The following is a 26720-nucleotide window of genomic DNA, read 5'->3' on the forward strand; positions in this document are numbered from 1 at the left end:
AGAATGATTTATGGATCTCCAGTATAATCTTCAGGTTTGCATCCCAATTGTTGCATGCTACCTCTAGAGATTGATACCGAATATCTAGTTGGGTAACAAGGTCAACTAAGCCATTATGAGTTGAAAGTTGATTATCTTTCTTCATCAATATCTTAGCATCGGCTAGTTCCTTATGTAACACTTCCATGTGTGAGGTCAACATGGATTGAATACTGATCAAGGTAGCTTGAATGTTTGCATCTTGTGCTTTTAGCTCGACAAGTGTACCTTGAGTGGACAGTAATCTCTACAAATGAGCTTGGCTTTGACCAGGAGATAACTTAAGAGTGGTACATGTAGTTTGTAAATTATCTCCTTGCAATTGGTCAATAGCACTTTGAACATCCTATGTGAAAAGATTCACATCACATAACTTGATGTAGAGAGAAAAAATATTCTCTAACACCTTCTCCACACTCTCCATTTTGGTTGTTAGATCAAATTATCTTAGTGCAAGAGCACTAGATATCTTCTCAAGTACCTTAGAGTGAAATTTCCTTTCAGACCATTCTAAAAGTTTAACATTTGTTTCTAGGTCTTCATCCTTTATTTTGTCAACAATGGTGATAAGTTGTTTGATGATTAGCTTGTCTTCATTCATCTCAGGGAGACTGAAACAATTGTAAATATGTCTTTTATCTCATGCAATAATTATTTTTTCTTATACTCCCTTCTCATAATTTCTTGTGTCTTCTTTCTTTGCAAAGCTTCCTGTAGAATGCTCGTCTCTTCAATTGTGATTGTTTCCAGATCAAACTTAGGAAATTCAATCACCTCATCTAAAGTTGCATCCACAAAAGATGCATTATATGTGTTCCTTGATGTGCTAGCACTTGGTCTTGATATTTGCAAAGGTGTAGCATGTGTGCTCAACCTCTAAAGAGCCTGACTACTAGGAGGAGTGACAAAAGTTGGTAGGGTAACCAGGGTCTGTATGAAAATTTGTTCCTCAAGTGTAGTAGTCACCTTCAACTCTTTAGTGATATCATTTTTATTGTCTTCTTGATTTGATTCACCTTGTGTTTGTGGAGTAGGTACAAGACTTGCTTCTTGACGTATATGAACTTCAGTTCCATCTTTCTCAATTGTCAATATTGTTGGCATACCTAAACTATGTAGGCTAGGCACTAGTGTATCTACTTGTTGAGCCTCAACCTATTTGATCTGAAATGTAAGTGTGGGCATTGCAGATTGTGTCTCTATTGTAACTGTTGTCTATCTAAGGTGTGTACTTTGATATGCTTGTAGATCCTAATTTTCTTTTTCCTTGTCTTTGGTATATTGAGGGGGGAATTGGATTTCTCTTTAGGTTTCTCCCCTGCAGATGCAAGTTTCGCCTTCTTAATCTCATATGTTCTCACTAATATAGGATTATTACACAATTGTGTTTCCATGGCATAATCCTTCAATATCTTCTTCAAATCTTCCTTAGTTAAAGGATTGATATTCTGCACTAAATTATCAGCAACATCCTTGATTATAATCATTGAATCTTGTTGATTCTCTTGTGCTACATGTCGTAGACTATTACTTGACACTTGTGCATCTTGCTACTCATCCTTAGATGTGGCCTCTTCTCCATAATCCTTAGTCACTTCCACATTGGCCTCTTTGACTGGAACTTGAGTATCCTGAACATCTTTATATGCATCACCTTCCCTAGGTTCCTTGATTCCTCAATCTGCCTTCCTTTCAATTGTCGTGGTAGGTATCCCATAGATAGTCTTCCAAAGCAATGTTCTTTGTGTTACCACTTATTCTACATTGTTCTTCAAAATATTGAAAGCTCTATATTTGGGGGCAAATCTTCCCTTATATTTGTTCATGGCTTTAGCCAACATCTGCTTGTTCAAAGTAGGCATCACTCGAGCTAGTTGAGCCTCTCTTATTTGTCTTTTTGTGGTCAAACTAAATCATCAATTTTGCTCAACTTGGTCATATAGACTTTTATGAAATGAGTTGGAAAATTCTAGTGGAGTGAATTTGAATGTAGCCATTATATCATATATGGTTTCTTCAACCTTATTTTTATCTTTACTCCCTAACTTATCAAAATTTACGTGTGAACCCAGACAAATCTACATCTGTAACAATATTTTCACACAAATTGTCCAAGTCAGAGGAGGGATTATGGCTTACTACTTTGAATTGGTGCATGTGATATGACTATATTTTCTCCTCATATAAATTTGGTTTAGGCTTTGACTTCTTCTTCAATCTTTTGTATGTTTTCTTAACAGGATCACTCGACTCTACTATGCTAGATGTCCTCTTTCCTTTAGGCTTTGCAACTTCTTTTGCTTGAATAGTGGTTTCTCTTGTGCTAGACCTAGTAGCAGGTATTGTAGGCTTCTGATGTGGCTTCTTCATAGGCTTCTTAGGTTACTCCAATGTTTGTTCTTTTTCCTTTCTCTTCTTTTTAGTTGGTTGAGGTGCTTCTCAGCTTCTTCTCTCTCACACCTACTACATCTTCTTCTTGATCCTCTCCTTGACCTTGAGTTAATGCTAATGGGGCTTGGCCTAGTTCTTCCTCTTCATCATGTCTTCTTCTTCTTATTCCTCATTTCCTTCACCAAATCTTTCTTTCAACTTTTCCACAAGTTTTTTCTTCTTCCTAAGAACAATAGTTGTTTTCAAGTCTATTGTGATCCTTGATTTGGCTTCCTCATAGTTTCCAAATGAGGTGGTACTCTTGTCAATATCTTCTACTAATAGAGATGTTATAGCTATAGAGGCCTTATCTTCATTTATCTTGTATGGCAAGGGCTTTAGCCATCTGACCCTAGGTATAATTTCTTGGACATATGTGTGGTCGGCATCCACTAAGAAACATACATCATCATAATGTTTCTCCACTAAGGATATAGGGATGCTTAACCTTTATTTCATGGATTTCTTAAAATCCTCAAAGTAACTTGTTATTAATGAATCAAAGTTATCACCTAGCTACTCTATAAATTCTGAAATATACACTGCAATAGATGTGTTGGTCTTCCAAGAAACTCTACCAAAGGTAGGAAATGTGTTCTACACATAGGAGAATGTGCAGACTAGTAAAGAGCCAAATTTTCATGATGCACTCTTTGCTTCCTTATGAACTCGAAGTTTTCTAATAGTTGTTTTAGTTGCAACTCAAAAAGGTCATAAGTATGGTCCCTCTTTACTATCTTGTAGCCCAAATCAACAACCATACATGAAACACTATTCAGTTCTAAAAGAACTTGTGAGCTATAATTCTCACTGCAAAGGCAATTAGGGGATATGAGATTGTGTCAATTGACATCCCTCATTTGTTCCACACTACACATGTATTCTTCTCAATGGTCTCCTTTGCATCACTTCTCATACTCTTAGGTATATCAAGGGTAGGGTACCTTGATACCTAGTTTATGATCCTCTTAGTGAGCTTAATCGGTCCATTCTCCAACTAGATGCAGTTGTCATGTATGCAACTCAAAACAATTCTAATCTATTCTATCTTAAATACTTTGGGAAAACCTAGGACATGGTTTAATCCTTTTTGTTATATAATTTTGTATTCTTCCCTCAAGACTCCATTATCACACAATTTATTGTATTCATCTCTTATCTCCATGTCACCTACTTCTCCTATCTTTCTCATGCGGCAACACCTAACATCTTGAATCATTAGAACTTTTGGTGGTATCATCGATAACACACCAAATGGGTCTCCTTCGTATGCTATCTCAGGTATTTCTTGGAAAGGTGGTTGTCTTACATCATTACTAATTGGTTGAACATTAAATACCTCCTTTCCCTCTTTTCTAAAATTCACAGAAGAGTTGGCTTCCATATTGACTACTTATGGTTTACAAAAAATCAAACAACGTAAATCAACAATAGTTAAATACCTTTCAATCTGATGAATTATGTTGAGTAGCAGTCAAATCCAATTCGTAAATGCTAGAATCTCCTTTTCCAATTCACCTTTGTGCTCTTCATTCTCTCTTCAATTGCTGATGAATGCAAATGAGTTAGAAATCAACTATATAACCCTTCATATTCAATAATAAATGCTCAGCGCTTACACAGTTGTAAGCTTAGCTATCATAGGACTTCCCACTCACTCAACTTATATATGATTTCTAGTATGCTTGGCTAACATAGCAAGCTTAGACAATATTAATCACAATTCCATCACTCGACAATAACTATGAAACTTTCCATGCTCGACAACAACATAGAAAACAACAAAACTAAAGATTTCTTCCAAGTTCTAACAAATGCATTGCATCTTAACTCATGCATATATAATCTTTTCAGATCTTAGATTCTTGGAACTGATGTATAGTATAACATTTGAAATATCAGTCCCCCACATACCTCCTGATTACCTAGTTGGGGGTGATGTGATCACCTGATCCATTGGATGAAGTGACCTCATTTGAACTTGATGTGTTACAATATTCCTTCTTCCTCCATGTCTTGTTCATCTGCACTTTGACCTTCTCAACATTGACCTTTTCTTTGCTTTTATTGTTTCCATTACTTAGCGTTGGTGATCAAATTGGATAGTTTCTGCTAATATGACTAGTCTTGAGACAACTAAAGCATGTAGTCTCACTCAACCATCTATTGTAGTTGCCTCTAAAATGTGTTCTAATGAAATTGTTAGGAACATGTCCATGCACTTGACAATAGTGATAATTGTACCTTGTATTGTAATCCCAATCATAGGATTTTCTATTTTGTTGTACCATTGTCTACTTGGCATTAGATCTGCATTCATATGCTTTATGTCCATATTTATGATGATTGTTGCAATATCCTTCAAATCTCTGAGTGCTCATGGTTTGGTCCTGCGTTCATGTTCCTAATGTCCTTGCTTGTTGCACTTATGATAGTAACCCTTGAATTTTTTCTTAGGGCTCTAATTTGAATTGTTACTTCCGTAAACATTAGCTGCATGACCTAACTTTCCACAAGTATGACAAGTGGGTTTGTAGTTCTTACCTTTGTTGTTTCTTTGTTCACCACTTTCAGATGATTCTCCTTCCTCAGTACTAGTGTACCCCAGTCCAATAGTATCATTGTTAGATCTTGGAGATCTCATTATTTTCTCAAAGTATTTGATGGCTTCACTAGGTTTGTTGAAACTTTCAGCAAATTCCTTTTCTGCTCTTAGTTCATTCCTTAGTTGATCATTCTATAACTTTAGGGTTGTGATCTCAATGTCCTTTCCATTCAATTCATGATTTATAATCATCAATTAATTCATTGTATTTGGTTGCATGTTTGCAAGCTTTTGCACATCTAATGTCTTCTCTTCCAATTTGTTGGTCAGTGTTCTTTTGTCATCTTCAATCATGAATTTGTCTTCCTCAAATTTCTTTTTCTATTAATTCACCTCACATAGTACTACTGATTGGACTTCTTTGTAATGTTCCCCATCTTTTAGACTCTCAATGGAATTCTTAGCTTTTCATTCTCTGAAGGCTAATTGGTGAAATAAGCAGAAATAAATTAAATTAAAGTCAATAAATAAATAAATCTAAAGGTAAATTTATATTTAATTAATTTCATTTTCTAGAAGAACAACTAATTATTGTATTGGAAAGGGGGAGCGAGTGCAATTAAATAATATTTTATTTCCTTCTAGAAGGGTGATGGAAAAAAAAAAAAGAGAGGTGAGAGCTTCATTGTTAAGCATCCAATTACTTTCAATTGCATTTTTTATGAAGTTGGGAGAAGAAACTAAGGGTTTTTTATTTCATTTAGCCATTGGAGAGTGTCAATTCTTTAGTGTTGCAAGCATTTGAGGTGGTGAAATATCCACTAAATTTGGCATTTATGAGAGCTTCATTTTGGAGTTCTATTTGTGCTTAAATTGGAGAATATATTTATTTTTGTATGCTATAGAGCCGTGAATAGTGTTGTGAATAGTACTCACACTATAGTACTTGGCTTGATTATAATTGTAATTTCATCTCCTTCATTGAGCAATTTGTGTATCGGGTTCTACAATCATTTTGCATCATTTAAATTGGTCATTTGGCATTGTAAAGGTGATTGTCATAAATAGTTATAGATGCACATTTTATATCAGATTTATAATGTCATTTCTACTCAATTTTTTTTGGGGTTGCAAAGCCAAGAACCTTGGAATATTATGTTAAGCATTGAATTAGAAAATATCTCACTAAAGGAGTGATAAGTTGTAGGTCTATATATTTGATTTAATGTGCATATTTATATCTTCCATGATTGACATAGTAGTATGCATGCCAAGTGTTTGACAAAATACCAATTGGCTATAAGTGCACATTTTTCATTTAGGATTCATCTATAAGAATTTAAAAAGCCAAAAGAGAATTGTTTATGCATTTAGTTCTTTTCTTAGATTTAGTAGTAATCAATTACAAGGTTTAAGATTCCTTTTGATATCATTTCAAGCAATCATAGTCAATCTGAAACTTAGAAACAATAAGCATATAGATCATATTGGAAGTGTTTGACAATATTCCTTGACCTAAAAATCAACAAGTTGAGGTTCGAATTGACAAGGGATATTATAGTGGTATCAAATCTTACTTGCAAAGTGTTTGACAAAATGTCAAACAATTGAATTTGAGAAAGATTTGGTGTTTCATGAAGTTATAACTAGTTGGGTTTATTACAGTGGTATCAGAGTTATTTCTTGCCATCCGATGGGGTAGGAAAATATTAATTATTATCAAATTTTCTATTGCATTTGGAGTGACCAATACTCTAGCATTTTCTAGCCATGGAAAAACATAGGAGGACTGACAGTTCTAGAAGTCAGTGGAGTAATGAAGAAGTTAGCGTGAAGATGAATGCTTTGCAGGAAAGTATGGAGAAACTTAAGCTGCATCAACAAAAATTGACAGATAGCTTGTCATATCTAGAGACAATTGAAAGGGCAACAAGGCATATGGTTTTTTCCTTTAGAAGGCTGACATCGAGGTTGCAAGGAAGGAAGCTTGAGTTTTCCCTAATAGGAGTCCCTAATGTAGATGTACCTATATTTAGTATGCCACTTGCTAGTCCTATTTGCAGTGTTGACAATGGACTTATTTCATAGGGACATGTGGTTGTGTTAGTGGCAATAGAGGATAGCAACACCAAACTTCAACAACTCCAGGCTCCTAAAGCTATTGCTATAGAGACAGTTGATGTAGTTGTTACTACTAATACTTTTGACTCTCTCAAGGATAGGATTATTATTAGAGATTTATATGTGAGATCTAATGGTGTTGCTCTAGTACAAGAGGTAGTTGATTCCTCAAATAAGACTGATGCATGTATGGAGTTACCTAACTATGACGTTGGTGTTCTGGGCATTATTGTGGAGTTAGTAGATGGTGGTTCATGCTCCAACATTATTGATGTACAACCTGACATTAAGTCATGTGTGTAGAGTCAGGTGTTAGCAGTTGAGGCTTTATTGGGAGATGTGGATACATATAGTATGGACACATCTAATGATACATTTGATGATGCTATGAGTTACGCCAGGTATGATATCCCTTGCCAGGTATCAGTTGATTTCTCCAAGGAGGTTTTGGATGGGTCCTAGGATCAATGCTTATAAAATCTTACTATTGAGGTAGAAGATGAGACATGCAAGAAGATTGATACAACAAGGGCTTCCATTTCTTCAGATGAGGAGTTGGTTGAGGTACATGGTAGTTCTATGTCAGATGCATAATTGTGTGAGGAAGATAACACACATATGAGTAATCTTGTGGTGGAGAGTTCTAATTTAATTTTCTATCATATTATAGTTAGTGAGACATAGAGCTTGCATAGGAGTAGGGGTTACAAAGGCATCATGTGACTTATCAACTAAAGATGAGTGATAGTGACATTTCTTCATCTCTTGATCATTATGATGTTATTCATCATATGCTAGCTACATCTGGTTGGGGTGCTCCTATGTTTGATGAGCATGGTGATAGTACTCTTTCTTTAGCAGAGGTTCATATGCTTTGAGAGGTTATTAGGATCTTGAAGCATAGTTACTCTCAGTTAGTTGATGATAGAGATTACCTTTTGTAGTGGGGTAGCACCTACTATGAGATGTTTTTAGGGAAAGAGGAGGTGGTGGTTGAGATCACCCAGGAGCTTGAGGTGACTGTGGACTCTCTTCAGGAGTCACAGTCATAGTTGGATAAGGTTACCATGGAGTTAGAATGGATACAATCAATACTAACCCTAGACCCTATTTAGTTACATATTGTGGTTGGTGGTGAGTTTTGTTCTACGATTGATGATGAGGGACATGATGATGTGGTGAACATATTCCTCTAAGATATGAGTGTAGTATGTACAAAGGAGGTTAGAGCATCAGTGGAGACAAGGTATCATGGTGATTTGTTTCCTTCTACTAGAAGTGAATCTATTTCTTCTTTTCATACAACTAGTAGCATTAGACAATTAACATTGTCACATTTTCAGAAAGATTAGTTGTAGATTGTGGGGGAGCATATTGATGCTTCCACATATAATTTCTACTATAATGAGTCATTCATGGAGTATTTTCTTGAGAGCTTGGATTTACAGGAGGTTTCATACAGTATATTTAAGGGTACTCTCATTTGGGGCTCTCGTACTATATGAAACTTAGTGAGGAAGACTGTAGAGAGCTTGGCTATAATGCCTCCCAATTGGGATTTTGTGGTCAGGTTTGCTGAGAGGGTTGCCTAGGATCCTACTCAACCAATAGTTTGGATTCAGAGATTAGAGCCATCTTCTAATTCCCAATTTGATGATGATGAGCCCTTGACAAAGATTGGTAGTTTTTATCAACATTACACCGTGAGGAGTGCTCATCACTTTTCTTTCAACCTATAGGTAGAGGGCTTGGTTTTCGGCATTATAGATAGTGATAGAAGGCTTGGAATTCATTATACCTACAAAGGGAATACTTCTCTACCAAGGGATGGAGATTCTAAGATATAGGGTATTGGGAAATAGTTGGATGTGCTAGTGAATGAGATGAATCAAAATCACAAATAGATAACCCAATTGATTTCAAATATGAGATTTGAGCAGAGCATGATATCACTTTTCCAAAGAGTGAAATGTGATGATACAATTGCGACTTTATATTTGTAGGACATTTCTTATGAAACACTACATGAGTTGGGCACAATTGAGGTGGAATGTGATGAGAATTCATGTCAGGTCAAGTCATATGATGCAATTGTTGGCATGAGTTCCTCAGATCATGTATTTGATGGCGATACAACAATAGTGGGAGTAGGAGCATGTGAGGATACTATCATATCAATAGCCACTTTTGTGTCAATTGAACCATCCAAAAAGGATTTTAGCAGTATACATACAATTGTAGATGTGTGCTCTGGTGATAGTGCACTTGTTATTGTTGACGAGGTGAGTGTTATAGTGATAGAGTCATGTTATACTATCAATCAACAAAGTGTTGATGTTCACTTCATGGACAATACTATGTTTGACATGGATGTAAAATTGTCTTATGACAATTTGATGTTTGAGGTTGATGTTGATCACTCACTTGAGTGGAGTTGGGCTTAGTTTCACCATCTGTAAAGATTTAGTTTTGTGTTGTGGCAGTTGGTAACGTTCTTGTGTCCACAGATTTTGACGAGGCTACACCTATTGTTGATACAATTGGCATGAGTGCATATGGTTCTCCTGTAGCCATGTCTCTTCAAGGGATTGTTGATTAAGATTCTAGTCTAGTATATATTACATGGGTGGGAACTAGGATGAAGATATTTCTTGTGGGGTTTTCTTTTGGTGATATTCTAACTCCTACATTATTAGCATAGGTTTTGACTGCTATATTACAGATTATGTTGTTGGTCCTGATGATGTTAGTGGTAAGCAGTTGGTTCAATGTTAACAAGGGTGTCACATACTACTTCATTTGGGGTCCAGGTGGAGGTTGGAGTTCATTGTGTTGCTAGATTGCTTAAGGACAAGCAATTTTAGGGAGGGTGGACTATAATGTTCCCCATCTTTTAGACCCTCAATGGAGTTCTTAGCTTTTCATTCTCCAAACTAAGTGGAGAAATAAATTAAATTATAGTCAATAAATAAATAAATCTAAAGGTGATTTTATATTTAATTAATTTAATTTTCTAGAAGAACAATTAATTATTGTATGGGAAAGGGGGAAGCTCCTAGAGAGTGCATTTTCTAGAAGCACAACTAATTATTGTATCGGAAAGGGGGAAGCTTCTAGAGAGTGCAATTAAATGATATTTTATTTCCTTCTAGAAGGGTGAAGGAAAATAATAAATAGAGGTGAGATCTTCATTGTTAAGCATCCAATTATTTTCAATTGCATTTGTTATGAACTTGGGAGAAGAAACTAAGGGTTTTTGATTTTAGTTAGCCATTGGAGAGCGTCAATTCTTTAGTATTGCAACCATTTGAGGTGGTGAAATATCCACTAAATTTGGCATTTAGGAGAGCTTCATTTTGGAGTTCTATTTGTGCTTAAATTGGAGAATATATTTATTTTTGGTTGCTACAGTGTTGTGAACAGTATCATGAACGGTACTTGTGCTACAGTACTTGGCTTGATTATGATTGTAATTTCATCTCCTTCATTGGGTGATTTGTATATCAAGTTCTACAATTAATTTGCATCATTTAAATTAGTCATTTGGCACTGTAAACATGGTTGTCATAAGTAGCTATAGATGCACATTTTATATCAGATTTATAATGTCATTTCTACTTAGTTTTTTTTGGGGTTGCAAAGCCAAGAGCCTTAGAATATTATGTTAAGCATTGAATTAGAAAATATCTCACTAAAGGAGTGATAAGTTTTCGGTCTATATAATTTATTTAATGTGCATATTTATATCTTTAATGATTGACATAATAGTATGCATGCCAAGTGTTTGACAAAATACATTTTGGCTGTACGCGCACATTTTTCACATGTGCACATTTTTGGCTATAAGTTTTAGGTCTAAATTAGTCATTTAGCACTGTAAACATGGTTGTCATAAGTAGCTATAGATGCACATTTTATATCAGATTTATAATGTCATTTCTACTTAGTTTTTTTTGGGGTTGCAAAGCCAAGAGCCTTAGAATATTATGTTAAGCATTGAATTAGAAAATATCTCACTAAAGGAGTGATAAGTTTTAGGTCTGTATAATTGATTTAATGTGCATATTTATATCTTTAATGATTGACATAATAGTATGCATGCCAAGTGTTTGACAAAATACCAATTGGCTGTAAGTGCACATTTTTCATCTAGAATTCATTTATATGCATTTGAAAAACCATAAGAGAATTGTGTATGCATTTAGTTCTTTTCTTAGATATAGTAGTAATCAATTATAGGTTTTAAGATTCCCTTTGATATCATTTTAATAAAGCATAATTAGTCTAAAACCCAAAAAAAGAAGCATATAGATTGTATTGGAAGTGTTTGACAATATTCCTTGACCTACAAATCAACAAGTTGAGGTTCGAATTAACAAGGGATATTATAGTGGTATCAGAGCTTGCTTGCAAAGTGTTCAAAAAAATTGAATTTGAGAAGGATTTGGTGTTTCATGAAGTTATAATCGGTTGGGGTTATTACATTCTTGTGCTATCTTAAGATTTCAGACCTCTTTAGTTAAGGCATTGTTCTTTTTCTCAGATCTGCAACTACTGCATCAAACTCATTTGAGTTTCCATTCTCAAACAATTTAGTAGTGTCTTCATCTTGGTAATGAGTGTCATTTAGCTCAATAGCCAGTTCCTTTCTTCTCTTCAATGAGAGTTGGAGTTCATCTCTTGCTTCATTGAGTTGGTGTAGGGCAAGTTGTACTTCAATCTTTTGGTTCTCAATAACATTTCCCAATTTGTACGCTTCCATCTTCAAGATCTTTCCTCAAAGATGTAAAGCTTTCATTTCTCAAGAACAAGGCTTTGATACCAATTGGAAAGAAAAATCTAAGAGGGGTGGGGGGGGGGGGGGGGGGGGAGAATCAACACTTCAAAACTTTAACCATAAAACATTCACCACACATTTATCTCACGATTTAGCATGTAAAATGAAATAGCTTATCTACAAATATTCATCCATAACATGAAACAAATAACACATAACACAATAGATTTGTTACCCAGAAACCCTCCAATGAGAAGGTAAAATCGGGGTGGGGATGACACCCACAAATATTCACTACTACAGTTGTAAAGTGTAGCTAATTATGGTTACAAAAAGTTTGACCATAAACTATGATCTATCCTATGAGGGGTCTACCCTATCAAAGGCTTACAAAGACTATTAGGTCTCACCCTGTTAAAGAATTTCAACACCTTGCTAAAAGTGTGCCTTGTTAGAGGACTTAAACTTACAATAAAGCAAGCACTTGGTTAAGAGATTTACACAAGTTTGTTAAAACTAGTCTATTAGGAGATTTACTCTACATCATCTGTTAAAATTATTTAGCACCATTATCCTTCAGTGAGCACTTTGTTGCTAGATGTCAGATCTTCTATTTCCTGATGTATCCTTGATCCTTCTGATCAGATTTGTCTGCTATATCCTCTCTCTACTTTCCTCTGTTCTCTCTAATTGATTTTGTAATTCATAACATTATCACGACCTCCATAGCTACCATGAATGCTCTCTCTACACTTAGCATTCATTTCCTTCTGTGCATTCACTCATTCATACAAACTCTTTAGGGTTTTCTTGCTTAAGTAAATATAGGTGGGCTAGGGATAAGTGAGAATCAATGATTGAGGTTGATCCATATTGCCACTTAGAACATCTATAAATTTGATTGGTTGTATGTACTGCATAGGGATTCATAATATACCTACATACATATCTTCTAGAATCATGCAACAATCATTAAGTCAGCCCAAAAATGGTTTACATAGAAGTTTGTGCCATTACAAATAACTATGTCCAAAACTGTTCACTCAACACCTGAAGACTCTGATGCTCAACCATCTCTACATTGTCAATATTGTAACTCAACTTCTAGATGACTCAGCATACATTGTTTACTTGGCTCTTGAATCACTCAGCATGTATAGTCTGCTCAACTCATGAGTGACTCAACACATCCTAGGTATATCACTCAGCATGTATTGTTTGACCACTAATGCTCGACATGCTTTGATCACTTGGCTCACACTAATTGCTAGTCTCTCTTTGATCACTAGGCTTGCACTGTAATTTTGATAGATAATGACTAAGTGTTTTGTCATTGCCTTGTCAAAACCAATTTGAGATTAACAACAATAACACTAGATATGTTAAGTAGGGAAATCCTTGACCAGAGGGAAAACCCTGGTGGGGATGGTACCCACAAAATGATGTACTAATATATAAGTTCTTTGTAAGAAGATGGACTTTGTTAGGAGCCAATGAATTACATTTAGTACATATCATTTCCTATTAGGAGACTTTGAATCTCTGTTAGGATATTTCAACCCTCTTAGGAGTTGTAGAAGGTAGATGGACCCATTGTCCAAATAGCTTCAGAGGCAAGACCACCGAAATCACTGTCCAACTGGCCTTTGTATTATTCCTTTCAAAATAATTGAAATGAAACTAATCTCAACAACTTGAACTCTTTATTTGTCCTCTTACTATGTCAATATTGCACCAAATACTTCTTAGATCTCAAAACCAAATCTTCAACTTCCCATCATATTCATCCCTTTGATCGCTTACATTTACCAACTTTGCATATCCAATATAAGTTCACTTACAACTCATACACTTGCCTATTTCATCACAAGGAAAATAAATTTACTTTATACCATGTCCTCAAAATAATTCATTGAGTCATCCTTGAGGATTTCACAATTAATTACAATAGGACCTCATTAAGATAATACAATTTTGTACATCTTTTCCCAATTATAAAACACTGTCGGCTCACAATAATTACAACTTTTCACACATACTACCTCAGACCTTGTGAACTTGCTAACATCTTCATCAAGCTATCTAATGTCTTTATCTAACTTCTCTCATCATGATTCTATCCCTTTTAGGAGATAGAATCCGAACACCAAAAACTACTTATTAGGTGCTTTGTTTGCACATTGTCTTTTGTAAATCACAAATAACTTTAAGTTGTCTTCAATTTCCTACATGCACACTTGTCCACACCATCAAGGAATATTGTTGAGCATATCCTCAACTTTTCTTTACCTCACCATTATTACACAATCTGTATGACCTTGTTATTTGTCTTCTACTCTCACAGTCTTACACAAATAAGACTCTGTTGACATCAATGACAAACATAGTCATGAATGCAACATGTCAATCTCATGAATGTTCCAACAACGCTTAGGATACTCCCCCAAAGGAATATCATTAGCATTCATGCTAACAATCCCCCTTCATTAATGAAAAAATAGATGAAAAATATCTAAGTTCCAAGAATACCAAATCCAATTCTACTGTTGTTGCTTACATGGATGACATAAATTGTTCACACTTCTCCCTCATTAATATACCTCGATGTGCTTCTCCATTATTACACATCCCCTCCATAATATCAAAATATGTTTTTCATGTGATCACTTCTCCCCCAATGACATCAATGATAAAGGTACCATTGTGTCAATATACAACTCAATGTCTTCAACCTATAGTGGCTCTCCCATTTGATTTATGTAAGTCATCCATGATATTACCTTGTAAGTGGTTCATGCCCTTGGGGTGATTTGATTATGTTATTGTATCAATTGGATTGATTTGTGCTTATACTTGATTTCTATATATATGATGTGTTAGATGGTTTCAATGAGGTTTGTGCCAGTGGTTACCAGGATTGATGTGGTATCATGATGTTATTCTGTGATTACCCAGAGATGTGAATAATGGTTCACTATGTATTATTCATCTTGTTGCACCTGACTAGGTTCTTGTAGCAGTGTATACTCATGTGTTTGACCATGTTGACTTATATATTTTTAGTGCCTTTTATGTTGTTGAACACCTGTTATTAATTATATTATTAAATGATTAAATAATTAGAAATGATTTATACATGTTGGATTCATTGGTTTATTGTGCCACGAATAAGTACCTTGTCTTTTTAGTAATTCATGCAAAATGGGATATTTAAATGAAATTAATTAGATGCTTTAATTATGTGATTTCACACAATTGTTGCTTCAATTATTATATATTGTGCATCTACACTTGATTGTGTTTGTTTATTGTGTAGGACTTAATCCTTGGCAATAACACATGGAGTTAGTGATTAGACCTTTCATGTCGGGTTAATATCATCCCTGTATGGGTGATTTATCTTTTATTATTATTTTAATCATTTGGTAATTGGTATATCCAGATTCATAATGCATTATGTGATTTGACTTGTAAGTGTGCCTGTGCATTTAGGATTCGACAGTTGTCACGGAAAAGATTAAATTAATGCTTTTTAATGGCTTAGAGGGATTTTATTTATTTGATTTTATTTAAATTATTTTCCCAGCTAATTTGTCGTAGATATATTTAAATTAAATTGTAATTGCCTAATTTAACTTGGGAAAAGGGGGCAAATAGATTATTAAGCAAATTAATAATCTATTTTATAAGTCATTTGATAAAGTGCTTATATTATGCCAAAAGGGAGTTTTTATACTCACTTTTCTATTTTCATGTTTTGAGAAATGAGGAATTTCCTCCAAACCCTCTTGGACAAATTCCTTCATTTGCTCATTATGATCGATCCATTTGGTGGATTTGAATGTGGAGTGGCTTGTTGGATTTGTGTTGGAATTGCTCCACTTCTCGAATGATTTCGTCCGGTTCAGTGACTCATTTATTTTAATGTACCTTTTACCATCTTTCCCACTTGGCTACAAGGTACGGCTTTCTCATTTAATTATTTTGGCTTCATTTCTGTTCCTTTTTTTAATATTAATTTAATTGGAGGTTTAGAACTAGTGTTCCCCTTCATTTTGGTATGCTAGTTCTACCCAGTTTGGCATGTATGATCATTTGATTATTTTTGGGGGTTTTAATTTGAAGTTTAATGTCATTATGCTAGTCACTTTTTCATATGAACTTAGAACTCAATTTTATTTGGTTTTTGGGAGTTTGGAAACCATTTGGATAATGGGTTTTATTTTTGTCAAATTTTTACAATGTGGATTTGTTTGGGCAATTTTCACATTGCCTTGTTTTGTGTATCACCCAATTTTCTTGGGTATTTCATGGAATTTGTTTTGGTCATGGTATTTCATGCTATTGGTAGATTGGATTAGTGATGCTATTGGTAGATTAGCATGTTGGATGTACTTGTTATTATGATGTTAATTGATGGTTATTGGTAAGAAAGATCTCACAAGACAACTCCAACAATCTTGTTGGAAAATTGAGATTCATGCTTAGGGGTGTAGTTAGGATCTTTGAGATCTCATGATGCCATTATGGTAGGGAGAAAATAAGCACAATTAATTTTATTCAATTATTTTACATGTGTGTTCTTCCTTTTCCATTGCGATTGTTTTATGTTCATTTTATAGATTTATGTTGTTGATTAGATGGACTTATGTTATTGAAATGTGTATTTTATATTTATTCAAGTTCTTATATTTAATTTTATACTCTTGAGTGATCCTTCCTAAATTTTCATGAATCTGATACTCCTTAGTATGGAGGTTTCATGTTTTTTAGCATATTCATCTTTCCTTTTTGATGCGTTGTTAGCTTTTGTCGCATGGGAAGATTAGTCTCTCACACAAGTATGTATTCTCTCGTGCAAGTATGCATTCTCTCATGTGAGCATGCATTATCTCTCACAACTATGTACTCCCTCATGCAACAGGACAAAGTCTTGCATGTGTTTAATGGGGAAACTCGCATGACTCATTGGTAATACTTGTGCAAGAGTAAATCCTAACTTGTGTGAGCATCTTGTCTATTTTCTTGCATGGAAAATAGTGGGTGTTTACACTCACTTTGAGAAGTATTGAATTATAGTTTTGATTACCATTTTGGGGCATGCATCTTCCCATATTAAAATATATACCAGCTATAGGATGTATACTTAAGATATATTTTACTGTATGCGACGATTCATTTGAGATAGGTTCTAGTCCTCTAAGAGTTAACATAAAGATTCTAGAAAATTTTAGGGCTTTAGGATTTTAGACTTAGTCAAATTCCAGGGCTTCAGGATTTCATAGCCAAATTTCAAGATTCAACATTCGTCTTTTAGCATGGTGTCCTGTAGATGAGTAGTTATTACCTTGAACCCTCATTTAATGCATGACCATTTGATGGTCTTTGCTTTTAATTCTTGATTATGATATGGTTAGTTAGGAATAGACTTGTATGTTTATCCATGCTAGGAACTTTACTTTGGGATTAAAAAGAACATCTCTTTGGTATATTCTCTTGATTAGTGTGATTTTGGATTATAAGTTATGACTTAGTGCTTGGGGATGATTGGAAGTGTTTGTAAGACTTTTGCTAGTGTAGGTGGACATGTGAGTTTAGTCATGTTTCCCTACTTTGTTCTCTCGAGTAGATGTTTAATTCTTGCACTTGGTTATTTTATGTTGTTGTTAAGTAACTTATCTTAAGAAAATTATCCATGTGTTCCAGGGATCTTCAGGTGAGGCATTACATAACCGAATCAAGTTTCCAAAGAAATTATTTCATACTATCTATCAAGAGTCTTGAAATGACTCTACTCAATCACATATACTCCCCCATATAGGAAGCATCAACATTAGTTCCAGATAAACAATAGTGCTCTGTACCACTAGACTGATGCAATCTCTGCATCATCTATTTTTAAATAGGCAGGGGCATAACCCCAAGCATACCTCACAAATAATCAAATGTATCCTTAGGAAAATACTTCATAAAAATATCTGCAATCTACTCTTTTGTATTAACATACTCTAATTTGCTCTCTTTCTCTACAACTTTCTCTCTTAGAATATGATACTCAATTGATATATGCTTAGTCTTAGAATGTAACACATGATTCTTAGAAATACTCATTGTAATTGTGTTATCACAATGTATAATAACAAGTTTTGAAAAATATATCCCAATATCCTTCAGCATCCTTTTGATCCACATGATCAGATTGCAATGTTTGATGCCACTACATACTTTTCTTTTGTTGTACTTTGTGAAATAAAATATTGTCTCTTTCTCAGCCAACAGACCAATATTTGTCTAAGGAAAAATACTCAACCACTTGTACTCTTTCTATCATCCATACTACTTTCCCAGTCCACATCAGTATATGCACATAGAGTAAAGTCATTTTATCTATCATACCATAACCCAAAATCAGGTGTACTCTTCAATATCTAAATATTCTTTTTACCATTGCATAACATGATTCCTTAGCGTCTACTTTAAATATTGCTACCATACCAAATGTATTTTTTTTAATATTTGGTCTCGTGTGAGTTAGATATTGCAAACCTCCAATTATGTATTTGTACTTCTTTTGTTTAACTACAGGTGTCTCATCTTTGCTAGATAACTTGTGACAAGTTACCATAGGTGTATTGATAGGCTTACAACTTTCCAAGCCAAATATTTTCAACAAGTCTTTCATATTATTAGTCTGTGATAGGAAAATACCATCATTGTTTTGCACAATATGTACACCTAAAAAATGCTGATCTCAAATTCATTCTTCATTTCATCAACAAATTTGTCACTTGCTTCATCATTACCTTCAAATATTATGTCATCCACAAATATCACAATAATCAACAATTCATTCTCAATTTCTTTTAAATACAAGTTACTATATGTAGTACCTTTAGAAAATCCCAACTTTTCCAAATACTCGTGTAACCTCGCATACCAGTTTCTAGGTTCTTGCTTTAGTTTCTTCAACTTACATACCATGTCTCCTTATTTTGTCAAAGGAAATCCTTTAGGTCTCTTAGTGTATACTTCTTATTTAAGTTCTCCATTTAGAAATGTTGACTTTATATCTATCTAATACACTTTGAATTTCTTATGTGCTGCATAAGCCAAGAATATCCTCACTACTTCAATTTTGTCAATAGATGCAAATGTCTCTTCATACTCTATAACTTCTTGCTACAAATATCCTTTACATACCAATCTTTCCTTGTTTCTTATAACCTCACCTTTTTCATTCACCATGTTTCTGAAAACCCACTTAGTTCCTATAACATTCTTATCTCTAGGTCTAGGGACCAATTCATGTGTCTCATTTTTCACAATCTAATCTAGTTCTTCCTTTATTGCTTGAATCCAATTATCATCCTTACATTCTTGATTTGTACTCTTTGGTTCAACTTGAGAAGTAAAACACAATTCTTCATGAACTCTATTTCTTGTCATTAATCATGTATCTTTTCTTCCAATAATCTAATTAGTAGGGTGATTCTTTGTCAAATTCTTGCTTGGTTTAGGTTTTATTGACTCAATTCTTACTTCTTCTCTAGGTTCACATTTTTGTTCTTCTCTTTGTTCCACAAATTTAATGTCATTCTACAAATAATTGTTAGTCTCATAGAAATTCTCAATATTTTATTGGATAGGTTGAGGATTAGCTTCTTCATTGTTAGAATTATAGTCAAGCATTCTTTCTTTAACACCAAACTTCTCATCCACTTTTACATTTGGGTTCTCAAAAATAGTCTTAGTCCTCTGATTAAAACATCTATAATATTTTATTTTCAATGAATAACCAAGGAACATATCTTCATCGCTTCTTGCGTCAAACTTACAAAAGTCATCATCTCTCTTGATATAACATTTACTTCCAATTTTTTTGAAATACTTCATTGATGGTGCATATCCAAGCCATAATTTATATGGTGTCTTGTTCATACGTTTTATGATCTATAATTTTTTCATTGTATATACTATTTTATTAATTTCTTCTCTCCAAAATGTCTTTGATACATCATTCTCAAACATCATAGCTCTTGTTGCTTCTATTACAAACCTATTTTTCTATCTATTCTCATAGTCTTTATAGAAACAATACTATGTTGACATCAATGACAAACACAATCATGAATACAACATGCCAATCTCTTAAATGTTCCTGTAATGCTTAGGATACTCCCCCATACATGAAGCATCAAAATTTAGTCTAGATAAATAATACTGCTCTGATACAACTTGTTAGAGTGGGTTTGTCATTGTACCAAAAGATTGATCTACCAATGCCTGATACAACCAATCAACTTATATTACATAGGAGGTGGTTAAGCCCTTGTCACAAATTTCGAGGGGAGCATTGAACAAATTTCTAGCACTCACTAGCTAAATGCTTCCCTAGTTCAAGTGCCTTTTTTTCATTGTAGAGGTCACAATAGCTTAGTATTGCTTGTTTGGTGATACTTTTCCCATTTCTCATCTTTTCAAATCCTCTTCATCAATCAAATCTGAAACTCTCAAGAACAACTTTTCATCAGTGCTTCCTCATGCTTACATGGATGGTATCAATTATTCACACTTCTCCCCTACTAACATACCTCAACGTGCTTCTCCATTATTACACATCTTGCCCATAATATCAAAAGATTTTTTCATATGATCACTTCTCCTTTATTGCCATCAACGACAAAGGTATAATTATGTCAATCTGAAACTCAATGTCTTCAACCAAATCTAGTGTCCAAAGACAATGTTTCATATCAACTACCAAGAGTCCTTCATAACTCTGCTCAATCACAGACACTCCCCATATAGGAAGCATCAATATTCAGTCCAGATAAATAATAGCACTCTGATACCACTTGTTAGAGTAGGGTTGTCATTGCACAAAAAGATTGATTTGTCAATGCCCGATATAACCACTCAAATTTATAGTACATAAGAGGTGATTAAACCCTTGTCATTAATCTCATGGAGAGCACTGGAATTTTTTTATAATAGTTTCTGGCTAAATGCGTCCCTAGTTCAAGTGCCTTTTTTTCATAGTAAAGGTCACAAAAGCTTAGTATTGCTTATTTGCTGACACTTTTCCTCACCTCCCACTGCTTGGGGATGCCTTTTTGGAGGTTTAGATTTGAGTAGGTGAGGGTGAGGTGGGGATGGGGGAGGGGAAAGATTGTCGATTAATGGTGCTTCTAGATAGCCTACTCCCAAATCCAATAGGCAATTTCTTTGAGTAGACTTGGTGATTTCTTTGGCTTGTGTTGAAGACAAAGAAAAAGAAAAAGATAGAGTTGGTGAATATTTATATATTCTAACATCATTTCAGACCCTAGTAATGTATGTGGGGAGTTGAATTCAACCAATACCCTCCACCCCATCTTCTTGTTTTTGCTCTTACTGCTTAACAACTTATTTTTATTGTTATGTTTTGACTAGGATTATGTCTATTTGACTCTTGAGATGGGATCTTGTATCCATTAAAATAATTCTACCGTATGTTTAGAAAAAAAATTGACAATCAAACTAATTCATACAAACTTCCCTTTTAATAGCTAATTCATACAAACTTCTTATTTAAATATAATAAGAATTTATACTTTTTAAATATTTAATTGGAATAAAGAATATGTTAAATAAAACAAGTGGACATAGTGGCATAATAGATGCCTTAAAATTATTGAAACAATAAAAAAATAATTTTATTTTTGATCAATAAGAGGTTGAAGCCAAGGTTAATTATTATATTAGATTTGATTAATTATTGTGATTATTACTTCAACTCGAGTATATTGTAGACTCTTGCCTAATTGAAATAATGAATTTTATTTTTTATTTATATTTATTTTTTATAGGTAAGAAACCATGAGGCCCTAGATTGTGTTTAGATTAAAAACCATCTCAATTGGGCACCAAATATTAGAGATGGATAGGTATCCTTGGTGTAGCCCTTACATAAATATTTCAAAGTAATTTAACCAATTGTAACACCTATTTTTGTATTTCCAAGTTTATAGCTTTACTCTTGATAATTCCTTGTGAATATAACCTGAAAATTAAACTTGGCTATGATCAAGTTGTTATAATGAATTGAAGTATGATTCATAATAAAAAAAAATGAAACTTATCTCCTTTTATCTTTAATTTTAGATTGAAATAGTATATAAGGTAAAGTTTTGAATATCCTAAAATAAGTCTCTTATTAACATTAAACTTCCATGATAGCAACTAAACTGGTTAATCATACAACTTGCTCATGGACACACATAGCCTATCAAAAGAAACTAACATGTTTATTTTGATAGTAAAAGTCTAAACCAATTTTTCTCCAAGAACAAATGTCTAACTTATACTTATCATATTAACTTTTCTTATTAGAATCTCTTCTCCATATACTCCTTTGTTAGCAAGATTATCTACTTCTCTAAACCTTCCTTATAAATATATTTTATGATTGTTTCTTCAAATTGATAACAATGGATAAGACATATTCAAGTTTAGAATCAAGGATCCAATTTAGGGTTTCTCTTTTTCTTAACACATTTAGGATAATTTATGAGTCTCCTTCGATAATTAATTTGTTAATACCTATCTCTCTACTTAGAGTTAAGCCTTCTATCTGGGCCTCTAATTTGGCTAGGTTATTAGACATCACTCTTAAATGTTTGGCACATTTAGTTAGCCATGATCTATTATCTGAATAAATAATACATCCTAAGCCTACTAGTCCTGGGTTACCTCTAAAGGCCCCTTCAAAATTGAACTTTGACCATCATGTAGAAGGAGGTTCCAATTTACATTCTTTCCTAGAAATTTTGTTGGATTTTATGTATATCATTGGTGGGTTAATTAGTTTAAAAACCAATTTTGACACATATTTTCATCCTAGTCTGAAAAGGAACCTTCCTCCTTATATGAGTTTCATAGATTATTGTTAGCTACCCCAATAATACAAGACTCCAATTTATTTAAAAAGGATACTAGATCCATCTCTTCATTACAAAAAAATCTTTTATTCCTTTCTTTCCATAATTTCCATAGGAATATGGAAGGGGATATTTTCCATAAATTACTCAAAATCTTAGAACAATAATTTTCAACCAACTTTTCAAGAAAATTAATAGACTATTAGGGAATGCAGTTTGCCAATTTAATTTCTTACATAGCCAATTCCAAAAATTCTTAGCAAAGGGTCAATCATAAAACTAGTGTTCATAAGTTTCTGATTCTTTTTCACAAAGTGGGCATCTAGATGGTCCTTCAAAACCCATTTTGGTAAACTTATATATTGTTAGAATTCTCTTTTAAAGAGCATCCCAAAGAAAGATACCTACTTTCAGAAGGCAAGCTGTATCCCAACATAGATTCAAAGGGATGTCAATCTTCTCCCATTCTTGAGGATTTATTATCTTTTCATACCCTAGTTTGACTTTATAATTTTCGTCCTTCGAGGCTCACCAAACTAGTTTATCTTTCTTACCTTTATGATTTGTCTGTCAATTTTGTAAAAAATGATTAAAAATATACTTGTCCCATGATGAAAGTGGAGTTTCATCTAGGTTTTTCCATTGCCATCCTCCGTATTGATTATCATTAATTTTAATTTTATAATCACTCACATTCTTACCCCACATAACTAAAAGAGTATTTTTCATAGTGATAGGTAGATTTATACTATCTGGAGAAGGGAGCCCATCCCATGAATCTTCCCAAAATAAAGCATCCTACCCTAAACCGATATCCCAAGTTAAGTTATTAACTCTTAATGGATGACAGTTCAACATAAAGTTCCAATTTCTTGAGGTCTTTGGAGGATTTTTAGTTCTAAACAAAGACATAGGGTTATTATTGTTTGAATATATGAAATAAAATTTTGGCCCATTTACTATTATGTTATTTAAAACATTCTCCAAATAATTTTTCCCCTAGCGCCTCATTTTGCCAACTCAATTTGTTTATGCCTAGTCCTCCAAATTCTTTAGGCCTACATATTTTTTTCTCATTTTATCAAAACTTGTTTTTTCTTATCTCCAGTACCTTGATAGAAGAATTTTATAAGTTTATAATTTAATTTTCTTTGTACACCTTTGGGTAGGGGAAGACATGATACATGATATGTGGGGATGATTGAAATAACTGCTTTGAGCTTAGTCATTCTACCAGCTTTAGTCAACTATTTCCCTTTCCAACTTCCCATTTTTTAATCAATTTTTTCTAAAATTCTATCCCAAGCTTTACTTTCTCTGATGCGCTTTCTTATTGAATACCAAGGTATTTGCATGGAAAGATTCATTTTCTGAATACCATTATTCTACAAATTTCTCTCTCCACTCCTTCTTTGGTATTCATAAAGAAAATCTTCATTTTGTTAGCATTTACTTTTCGACCTGATGCTTCCATATAATTATTTATTATTTGCTTAAAATTATGATCTTCTTACAAAGTGCTTTCTCCTAGTAGAATTGTATCATTTGCAAATTGTTGATGTGTTATTTTAGGGACCTCCTAAGTTATTATGATTCCTCTAATTTTCCTTTAAATTTGTGCCTTTATTATATCTTTGCAAAAATCTTCAACCATAATAATGAAGATAAAAGGCGATATATGAACCCCTTGTCTTATTCCTCTAGATATACTTAAAAAACCTTCAAGGGTACCATTTATGAGGAGGGATATTTTAGGTGTCGAAATGTAATTATATATTAAGTTGATCCATTGATGAGAGAATCCAAAAGCTTCGAGTGTTTTGCATAAGAATCTTCAATCCACTTTATCATAGGCTTTTTGGATATCTAACTTCATTTTCATATAGGATTCCATGTTAATTTGTATAAAATGATTTAATTCTTGAATTTTGATAATACCATCGATAATTGACCTATTAGGAATTTTCTCTCTCTATCTCTGAAATAAGCTTTTGGTAGCATTCTTTTAAGTATATTGGCTAGTGCTTTTGAGAGTATTTTGTAGATTGTATTACATAAGGCTATGGACCTAAAATCTCTCGGATCCGCGTGTTCAATTTTCGTTGGAATTACAACTAGGAATGTATTATTAATTTCAATTATACGAGGTCTATAATTCTTAGTTGCCTCAATAGCTTTGCAAAGACCATCTCCTATAATATCCAAAACATTTTTGAAATAAAGAAGCTTAAAAGCCATAAGGTCCAGGAGATTTATCATGATTAAGTTGAAAAAGAGTATCTTTAATTTCTTCTTCAGTAAATTTCTTATTTAAATTTTTATTATATTCTACAATTATTATTTGCGGAATAGATCCTAACATCTTATTTTGAGCTATTAAATTTGATGATTCATTTTTTTTCTCGGTAAAAGGCCTAAGCCCTTGTATTATATTAAATTAAAAATAAAAATGTTATAATGTCTCCATTCAAACGAGCACTGGTAGGAAAGAATAGAGCAAGAAAACCTCTAGTCTTGCCTAGGACCGTAGTCCTATCAAATGAGTTACAATATAAAAGGGGTATTCCCTAGTTTACATCTTCCTTATTCTGAATTTATTTTGATCAGATGGTGAAAATTTTGATTTGCTTCAAAAAAAATCATACTGAAACATTCTCCTCTTTTTGAGGAGAGCCTTCCTAACTTCTCAACCATGATTTTAACATGTCTTGCTTATCAAAATGATGTCGAAACAAACCTGTCTTAAACACAACTCAACTTCAATTGTTAATAGTTATAAATCAATAGTGGAAAAAATTGAAATCCTCTATTTACCAATCTATCCTTATCTAGAATAAGTTAATTCCTTGATACAATTCATATAGATCGATCATTAATTATTAGTATCTTGCATGGCAACCATATTAGAAGTTATTTTGAAAATAATTTCTTAGGGAAGGTTTATGCTTAATTAATCTCTATCTTATTTTCTTTATATCCAGTTTAGCATTTACAACACTATTTCCATTTATAGGGTTGATGGATTTAATGTGTGAGCGATCTTCACATATGTGTATTTGCAAAACTTTAATCATAATGTATCTTCCAATTTTTGAGTTGAGGGAGATGAATTTTGGGTTAATAATTATTAGGAATGGAGCCATATTTTATATTTTAAGACACGTAACAATCTTTATTTCCCCTTTCTAATGCTGGTTGTGAAAATAGATAATAATCTAGGAATCTTCAATCCTCTATATTGAAGGTTTTAATGTCATTTCCTTCTACACCAAGATTCGCTAGTTTGTTTGCTTTAGTGTTTCCTTCTCTATATATATGCATGATTTTCATATCTTCAAATTTGTCTATAAGAGGTAGGGCTTGTTATAAAATTGAATTAATCTTCCAATTTGGTGTTAAACATTTTCTTATAGCATTAAGAATGATTTGAGATTCACCTTCTATCACAAGTTTGGGAATTTTAAGCTCTAATCCTAGGTTTAAAGAGTCTATCAATGCTTCTAATTCTACACCATTGTAAGAGTTAACTCCAATGCATTTAGCTCTTAATACCATACAGGATCCAAAGCCAAAATGAATAATACATCTAGTACCAAACTAACTAGCATTACCTCTGGAGGCCCCATCAAAATTAAGCTTTGCCCATCCCTCTGGTGGAGGTTTGCATTTTTAGAGTGATCTCACTTGCTTACTAGCTTTTGTATATGTTAATGATGGATTTATAAGATTTTTCCAGTTCTTCTACATTTAGTCTAAGAAAGAACCTTCTTTGATCACATTTCTAAGATGACGATTTATTACTTCTATAATGCTCTCTTCAATTTTGTTTTAGAGAGATTTCACATTCATTTATTCATTGTTAAATATCCTTCTATTTCTCTCTTTCCAA

This window comes from Cupressus sempervirens, chromosome 3, assembly GCF_028749045.1.
Source record: "Cupressus sempervirens isolate cs-2001-9-10 chromosome 3, ASM2874904v1, whole genome shotgun sequence".
In the NCBI taxonomy this organism is placed as follows: Eukaryota; Viridiplantae; Streptophyta; class Pinopsida; order Cupressales; family Cupressaceae; genus Cupressus; species Cupressus sempervirens.